The 9611-nt window shown below is 34.6% G+C and overlaps 1 pseudogene; it reads left to right on the forward strand.

Moving 5' to 3' along the window:
- The first annotated feature begins 540 nt into the window (after positions 1-540).
- On the forward strand, positions 541-665 carry LOC150107983 (U4 spliceosomal RNA; annotated as a pseudogene).
- Positions 666-9611: the final 8946 nt, after the last annotated feature.

The raw sequence follows: 9611 nt of genomic DNA on the forward strand, positions 1-9611 counted from the left end.
TTTTCCTTTCTTTTTTTTTTTTTTTTTTGAATTGCGGAAGGATCAACGCTTTTGATCAAACTGCGATAATTTTTTTCCAGTTCGTATTTATTTAATATTCATATATATGCTAATGTCCCTGTATAATAATAAATTACTTAATATAAAAATTAAAGATTTTAAAGAATATTGAGAATATTAATAAAAATTATATATATATATATCAAAAATGAGAGCTAAGTATTTATTATATTTATTTGTTTATTTTGTTTAGTTATTATATATCATTTTCTCCCTCATAAACGTATTCTTCATAAAACCTTAATTTGTTTGGTATTTGTTTAAATATAATATAAATGAGGATACATAAATATGGAAAAATTAACAGAATTATTTTTAAAATTTCTTATAAAATTAATTGGCAAATATAATTAAATATTGCTTTTTGTGATAATTTTAAAAATTAATTTAAAATATTTGTTATAATTTTAACTAATTTAAATACACCTAGATATTTATTTGTAACTCTCACCCTAAATCTTTCCGGAAGCTAGTTTCGTCTACTTTGCGCATAGACAGTGCCAAACTTAAACTGACATTTGCTGTTCGAAAACTTTTACCAATACCCCGCCAGGGCGTCGTTAAATACCGTCAGCTTAGGCAATTTCTGCGAGCTTTGTCAAGAGGCTGATATTTAATGAAAAGATAGTTTTGTATGTAACACATTTATCTAATGAATTACTCAATCAGATATACAGTTGATGTGTGTATTTATTGTTTCTTAGTTTTAAGTATTGAAAAATAGGACCGAGAAATAGAAACTTCTTACAGAAAGATGAGGTCCTCTCGAGAAGAAAGTTTCCTGTTCCTAATGAGATCCGACTTTTCATTGTTAAAACTAAATTGTGGCATGGAGCAAAAAAATATTTAAAAATAAATAAATTTATTTATTTATATATTTTCTTAAAGCTGTTTTTCGCTATCAAGTAAATAACCTGACAATTGCTGTTGCCAGGTCTCTTATAATAAAAATAATTATTATTATAAGAGAGACCTCCAGGGAGTCAGGGACTCATCGAGATAAGCCACATATCAACACATCAGCTGTCATACTTATTCTTGAATTCATTCACACTGCTTGCAGTCACAACATTCAATGAAAATCCATTCCAATCACGCGCCACCCTATGAGAGAAAAATCTAGCTCTCATTCCCATCTTAACAGAATTCATTCTGAGCTTCCAAGGATACCATCTTGTCATTTCCTCACCCTCTATAAAATGAAAAAATTCCATCAACCGAAATTATGTATGATTCAGTAGTTTGTAAGTCTCAATCATATCACCCCTCTTTCTCCTGTCTGCTATTGTCTGCAGCCTACAAATTCTCAATCTGTCTTCATAATCAGTATCCCACAATATCGATATTTTCAACACACTCTCCGTTGCGCAGAGAGAGAAAGACCACACCTGTGCGCAATAGTGCAAGTGAGGTCTTATCAAAGCCTTGTAAAGAGGCAAAATTACATCCTTTTTTTACATATGAAAGTTCTTTGCAGCATTGTTATTATCTTTTGAGTTGTATTTGCAATACTTACCACCCCTGGACTTCAACTCGCTGTCTACTAAACTCCCTACCTCATCAGTTTCTTTTAGTATAATCTCAAAAATATAACACGGCATTGGATATCTAATCAAGCCACAGCGCACGAGTTTGCATTTTCTGACATTGAACTGATATCCATTTTCCCATGCCCACACTTCTAGCTTCTTTAAATCATTCTGCTAGTACTGCATATCAACAGCATTCCTGATTACCCTAGCTATCTTTGCATCAACAGAAAATAGCTGTATATCGCTTGTCAAATCCTTCCCAATATCATTAATGTATAGCCCAAGGGGTATACATTAATTGAGTAATAATACAGTAACTAGTGGTACACCACTAGTTACTGTAAACCATGCACTCACATCCCCCGTATACCACATTTTGATATCTGTCAGTCAACCGTCCTCTTATCCTTTAATAATTTATAATCCAAACCCATATTCTCCATTTTATGCAACAGTCTGCTATGCTGTATTCCATAAAATGCCTTAGCAAAATCAAAGAGAGAGAGAGAGAGAGAGAGAGAGGTGAACATTCTGTTCTAAGAAATCAAATCAATTAACCACAATAAATTTCTTTAAAAATGTAACTCAGAGAATTGTTGATGACCAACGCGGGAGGAGTTACGGAAAAAAGAAAAGCTTACAACAGTTTCAACATAAAACCAAACCATTGTACATGGTGTATTATCTGACTTGTCTCCAATCCTTAGTCTTTTTTCTTTTAATAGCGTTTTCTGCACGAAATCTAATTCTGTCGATGTCACTTAATCCATTTTCTTTTAATTTCAGAATCCCAAGAGGACTTGCAAGAGGACAAGAGCACCACTGGAGAATGCTGTTTGGAAATTTACATTTACTCAATACTCACTGTGGCATCCAAGTGAAGCATTCATTTCCTGCCAATGCCCTTTTCAAAAAGTGTGAGAATTAAAAAAAATAAAAATAATAAAAATTGAGCTACTTTATATATATATATATATATATATGTGTGTGTGTGTGTGTGTGTGTGTGTGTGTGTGTGTGTGTGTGTGTGTGTGTGTGTGTGTGTGTGTGTGTGTGTGTGTGTGTGTGTGTGTTCTTTGGATGTTGGATTTCGATGTATGCTCCAAGCCAGCGAGGCGTAATCATAGGTCTTACTACCATCTAGGATTACATCCCCACCGCTCACCTGTGATACTAATATGTACTGTAGGTTGATGTAATGGGTGATATGAAAAGGATTATACACGACAGAGTGTTTGAAGAGAGCACATTTGATATATTAATTTCACACTGCCATTTCATCAACATCCGGGGAGAGTTAGCAGGATCTATTTAGAGATGCATTGTTTTCTCCGAAAATATATGGTTTTCATCCCCAAAAGATAAACCTCCCTGGCAAATTCACGTTAAAGATATCATCCATTCACTGTTCTCTTGGCTTTGGTTTTCGACTGGATATATACTTCAACAAAACTAATATTTAAATGATATCTAATTCCACTGGTGTTAAAAGTGAAGCTCAAAGGTGAACTTAAAACACTTTTTTCTGTGGATGTATAGACGGTATTTCATCATATTATATTAACATTTTATTTGCGATAACGGTAATATAATATTAATCTATTGTGATAATATTAGTGATTCAGTGATTCTGTGAACATTCATTCCAGTAAATAAACCAAAAAAAATTGCAAAGAATTGTCCCTTGCGTTCTGTAAATCACAATTTGCTTTTGTTTTGTTATGTAATCACATAGTTTCCAGTAAAATAATTTCAAGTTAGTAATTACAGACGAATGGAAAGGACAATTATTATGAGAAAAGTTCGAAGTCACTCACAAAGAATACATTTCATGGTAGCGATTTTTGGTTATTCACATTAATTTAACGGTGAGGAGAGCAGTTATTACCTGACTCACAGAATGCACGTGTTCTGCATTGGTCGACAACTGTTAGACGTTTGACTGATTGCTGCTACTTTTATAGATTATTATTATTATTATTATTATTATTATTATTATTATTATTATTATTATTATTATTATTATTATTATTATTACAGGTGTCTCCCTGGAGTCAGATGTCTCACAGTTGGAGACCTTTCATTAAGACAATACCTATCATACCTTTTAAATCTATTCACAGACGAAGCACTCACAACGGCAATGCATTCAACCCATTCACCACCATACAAGTAAAAAATCTAGTCCTAACACTCTTGTTAACCACACTGTTACACAATTTACAGGGGTAACCCCTCGTTCTCTCCTCTCCTTCACTGTACCTAAAAATGTCATCAGTGTCAATCCTATAAAATCCTTTTAATAACTTAAACACTTCTATCATATCTCATCTCCTGCGCATATCAGTTAATTTTTGGAGTCCACAGACCTTCAATTACTTTTATAACAATTAACTTAATTTGTTTCATGAACAAAATGTTTTCTTATCATATCAACTTTTAATTTACTTATCTATGTTTATTATTAAAAGTGCATTCTTCACGCAGTTTAACTACTCAACATGAGTCTTGAAATTTACAGCGTGTTTAGCATGTCTCGAGAATGAGACATGCACACGCTGTTCATTATTCTACAGCGGTATTTCCCTAAGTTTTTTGGATCATGGCCCACCTCAACGCCTCAAAGATAAGATTTTGATGCCTCACCTCAACGCTGATAGTTGAGTATATTAGTGACGAATGCAACATATTTTCTAATTGTTCCCCAAAATATTCAAATTGCTCCCCTATGGGGCGTACGCCCCACGTTAAGAAACACTGTTCTACAGTTAATGAGCCGTTTCTATGACAACGAATAACGGAACTACATCGTAGTGGTTGCCATTGCACACGCAAAGGCAACCAATACGATGTCGATTCAAGCACTACAAGAAATGGTGTTAATGGGAATCTTTCACTTAGCTTCTTTTCACCTTTATTAGTACTGCTTTCCTTTGCTTATCGTTTTCTTACATACAACGCCTTTTAATATATTTTTTTTGCGTACAGTATTCAATGCAAGAAATTGTACGAAAGATCTGCCTCTGATGGTCGCAAAAATTTCCCTTACGGAATGCAAATTTTGAGTTCATTCCTCTGACATCCTTTTGTCTTGTATAAAAGGAAAATTCCTCATAGGTTGTTAACTGGACAACGTTCGCGATTAACTCTACCCCAACAATCTTCGCAATCGATCAGCTTTTCTTAACCGTTTACTGTAAGTCTCTTGGAGGCTTTGTGTGTGTGCGCGGGGGGATTACTTGAAAACCTTGTAACTGGAAACTTTTAGAGCCATTCTGGTTGCTCTCTGCTTAATTAACTGTCAGCAACACAAGAATGTGGGAGGGGATTTGTCTTTACGTGATTATTGAAGAATGCCAGGAACATGAAAATAAAGTGATTCCATGAAAATTCACTGAAAAACAATCAATTCAAAGACAGTTAAAATGTTCTTCTCTCGAAAAATAATAAAATGGGAATGATGAATAAAGAATAAGAAAGGAAAAAAAAAACTTACAAAACTGTTCATCTGTTATTGTTATTGTTGTATTTAGATGTGCAGCGGTTGGAAGTCGCATTTGAACTTCTGAAGGATGGTCGACCACAGTTAGAAAACACAGCACTAAAGGAAAATAGGACTGGGTTGAATTGTTTTGAATTAAGGCCGAAGCAACTTGGCCTTGAATCGCTGCGTGTGTTTTTCTATTCGGTTCGCTTATTTTTCGGCAAGAAAAATCCAAGTTTCAGGGATGAAAAAAATCCTTTCGTCCTCCTCGTCCTCGTATGAGACAGGTTAATTCACCTTCAGGTGAAACCCTGATAAATGCTCTTCGCAGCCTTGATAAAAATAGGATGCTGAATTCCTTTTCAGCAGTTTCATTTTCCTTTAGTAAACCCACGCTGTTCATCAAAGAGAATATTGTTATCATCAACCTAATTCCGAATCCTGGCCCTCACTAGCCTCTCTAATAAATTAACCGCAACCCAAGAAAAACAGATTAGCCAGTAATTCAAAGCCATAGTTTTATCGCCCACACTCTATTTTCTTCAGAAGAAAATTGTTCTTCTGTGAAGAAGAACAATTTTCCCCTCTTTCCACTCCTTTGGAACTTGCGAAAATCTGACTCGTGTTAAAGAGGTAAATTAAACCGATTGTTAACTCCTTGAAACATTTCCTCGAGATACACGATGATATATCAACAAGTCCTGCATCCTGATGGACATCGAGTTTACTCAATTCCTCATGTATACCTCCAACTCACTGACTATCAGTGTTCCTCCTACCTGTCCACTGAACTGAAGTTTTGCAGGATGTTATTTTCACGAGGATGAAACACCTTTATGAAATTTTCAGTTAACATCTCTACTATGTCTTCTCCAGCGGTTATCATTCACTGCAACCAGTACAACTAGTTAACTGTACATATCGCTGCGCAAAAAATCGCTTTCCGAACGAAGTCAGTTAAAACGTAGATTACTGTATATAAGTGAACCTCGAAGGTACGTATTATCGCTCTCCAAACAAAACAAAAAAATATAAAATTTCCACACATCTTCATTCCACGTGCCTTATAATTCATTTTTCGGTGAATTGTATTTTCGATTAATTGTTGGTTTTCGATAAATTGTGTTTTCGATTAACTGCTGATCGGTGAATTGCTATTTCGGGGAATTGTCTTTTGATTAATTGCTTTTTGGATTAACTGTTGTTCGATGAACTGATTTTCGATGATTTTTTTTTTTGATAAATTGACTTTCGGTAAATTGTCGTTCGTTAAATTGTTTTCGGTGAACACGCCGGATACCGATCTATAAACTCGTATCTATGAACTCCAATTCTGTAAACAGCTGACTTAAACATTAACCTAAAGAAGACCCAAGCTGTGTTAAACAGTTGTGTACACACCAAAATAATGAAAATCAATGATGATGAAACTAACATATAAATAATAACATATACTTGATATAACGGATATCCAAAGCAAAACCGTGGAAGAACTCAAAAGACAAACAAGGCTTGACTAGAAAATTACCCAAATATTCAAAAGCTATGCCAAAAAAGAAAAGTGAAAATCAGCGCATCCCCTTCATCCCTCATATGGTTGTGAAAACATGGATTTTAAACGTAAAGGAAACTCAAAAATGAAGAACAACACGCAATTTAGTATGAAAAGATGTATGCTTAGTACCACAAGACCGAACAAGAAAAAAAAATACTTGGAGAAGAACTTCAATCGAAGTTACCGATATCATACAAATAATGAAACATCTCAATGCGCATATTGATATGCTGGTTAAAAACTTTGATTTTTAGGCATAACAGTAAATGAAATAGCAACTGGGATATTATCGCACACAGCAGGACACTGGAAAACCAGAGTTCTGTGGAAAATGAATAAGTGTTCCGTGATGTTAGTAACCAAGCCGTGTATTTTAAACATGGAAGTAATTCGGGAAAGGGAATACCGCTGTTAATGACCGGTAGTACAAATTGCCTGCAAGACAATTTGTATGAGCTGTCATAAATAGCGGTATTCCCTTTCCCGAATCAAGACAACAATGGGCGGCGTATCCTCTGTTCTCAAAACTGAACGAAATAACATCTGTGTTGCAAATGTTAGTGACCAATCATCAAGTAAGTATAAAGAAAATTTTCCACTGAAATTGAAGATCAAGGTAGTTTGTATCCGGTTCTCAAATCTAGTAATACTGAATACTTTCTTCGCAAGTTCGTATTGTAGTGTGAAAGTTTCGAAACGGTAGTGCCGTGATTTTTTTAAAAGTAATAGGCTTGCGTGAGATTTAAATTTTAATATGAATACGAGATAAGGGACTTTGTTTAATTTTGGTATTAATAAATCTCTTATTGAAGGTGTTTGTGATGCAACAGATAGTAATTCATCCACCTCCAGCCTACAAAGCGATCTCCAGGATGACAAAAGTTGGGGAAAACTACCAGCACCCAGGAGAAAAAGTCTGCATTCACTCGTAAGTGCTTACTTATAATAATATTATAAATTTTTCGTGATCAGAATGGGATATGTCAATGAAAATCAGCAAATTAATTTAATGGTGTTGGCCTGATGACGCATCCACAAACTGTCGTCGTTGTCCAATATTTCGTGTAGAAGATGCTAGTCCAAGCTCATTAGTGATTTTTGTATATGTTGTGTCTGGAACGGTGTGTGCGGTTTTCGTATTGAAAATCGTGACCTCCAAAATATGAAACGGTATCATCAAAATTATCCAAAACACACATTACATACTGCACCACCTTTCTTACTCTCGCATCCTTGTTGCCCCATATTATTCAATTTTTCTTAAACGTAAATAAAATTCCTGGCGCAGAGATCAGTGAACATTATTTCGATTCTTTTTTTAATATGAGAACCAAGCTTCATCTTTAGTCAAAAGATTCTAAGATTTGCAACTAAAAAAAACAGAAGTGGTTTGTAACATAAGTCGAAAAAAAATTGGGTTTACTGTTTGTTGTTTCGAACGAATTTCGAATAACCTCATCCCACGATTCATTTTTGTTAGTCAACCCTTTCGTAAGCATTTGAAACTTTTGATTTAGTTGAAGATTTTTTACTGAAATTTAGTATTTAAAAAAGAAACTTTTAGAAAACAATTTGTGAAAATAATTCAAAAGAAGACAAAAGTATATGTTAGAAATGACAATAAATAAACGACTACAACACATTATTACATATCAGAAATGGCTTCAGATTAATTTGTGTGATCACGAAGGCACCATTTTCATCGATTGTGTGGCATCGTGTCCATGTTTTTAAAATAAGTTTTCAATTACTAATGAAGTGCTGGAAATAATCGCAAATCAAAACACGGGAAGGATTGTGAAGTAACAAAGTTGGTTGCAACCAAGCCCTTTTATTAGAATTACTTGGGTTTCATTACCGTGACGGAAATTCTTGTAAACGCAATTCAAACGAAGATGAATTTTTTCTTCTGTGCAGCATGCAGGAAAACACACGAAGTTATCCGACTAGGGATAGAGGATTAACCACACATAAAAGCATTAATTAAATTAAATGAAACCCATACGAAGCCAAGTTACTTAGCTGTGGCAAGCCATTGGGCTTAAATTGTCGTTGATGGAAGATGGGAAAGATTGAGAGGTGGAAAAGTTTAACCGGAACGTGAAATGACGCTCTTCATTTTCTCCAAATAATACTTTTGGTACGTTTCAAACGAGGTTTAGGAACAATATTTAAAACACACACTATGAGTAATGATAATTCCATTTCAGCGTTTCTGCTTCATCGAGCAGCTCTCCTTCGCCTCCACGAGTTAGCAATTCCGAAAGTATTAAGGAACAACCTCATCAACCTCCAGTCCCGACATTGCACATACCCAGACAGGTAGTAAAGGAAGAACACGTGTCGTGGAAGAGCACTCAACAATTCTCGGATTACAAAAATGTCATTTGCGATTCAAATCCCTCCATGCTGTCGTTTTAAAAGCTAGGTGGAACTAAGACTATCCTTTCCTATTTACAATGTCTTTTGTGCAATAAATAGTCTCATTTATAAATAAATAAAACGCTAATGGGCATGTGCAAATGGTCAGTGTTATTCTTGTAAGGGTAAATTTAACTACAGAATCACGTGCCCAATTATCTTAGCCACCATGTGAAACCGAACTCATTGGTTATGAGTACCTCCACTTGTCAGCGAAGTATCACAACACTGGCTTAGAACAGCTTACAATGAAATAATAGATTTGTTTCAGAGGCAGACAATTTCCTACCATTATTTAGTATTTAAATATTGTGCTTTGCTATTAAAGCATAATGTTGTCTGTTATTCACCAGTCCTCTCAGATATTTCTTCATCATATTCATTATTTAGAGGGAAAAAATGAAGCAAAATAAGGAGAGAGAGAATGACTTTAGTGGATTACAGTGATCATGATCATAAATTATAATTATAAACAAATTTAAATGTAATAAAAATTTCTCAGCTTGCCGAGTTACGCGGTTGAAACACCATAAAAGTAAAGTGTTCCTTTATGTATTTA

Source organism: Typopeltis vanoorti, chromosome 3, assembly GCF_054136105.1.
Source record: "Typopeltis vanoorti isolate ZY-2024b chromosome 3, IOZ_Tvanoo_1.0, whole genome shotgun sequence".
Classification (NCBI taxonomy): domain Eukaryota; kingdom Metazoa; phylum Arthropoda; class Arachnida; order Uropygi; family Thelyphonidae; genus Typopeltis; species Typopeltis vanoorti.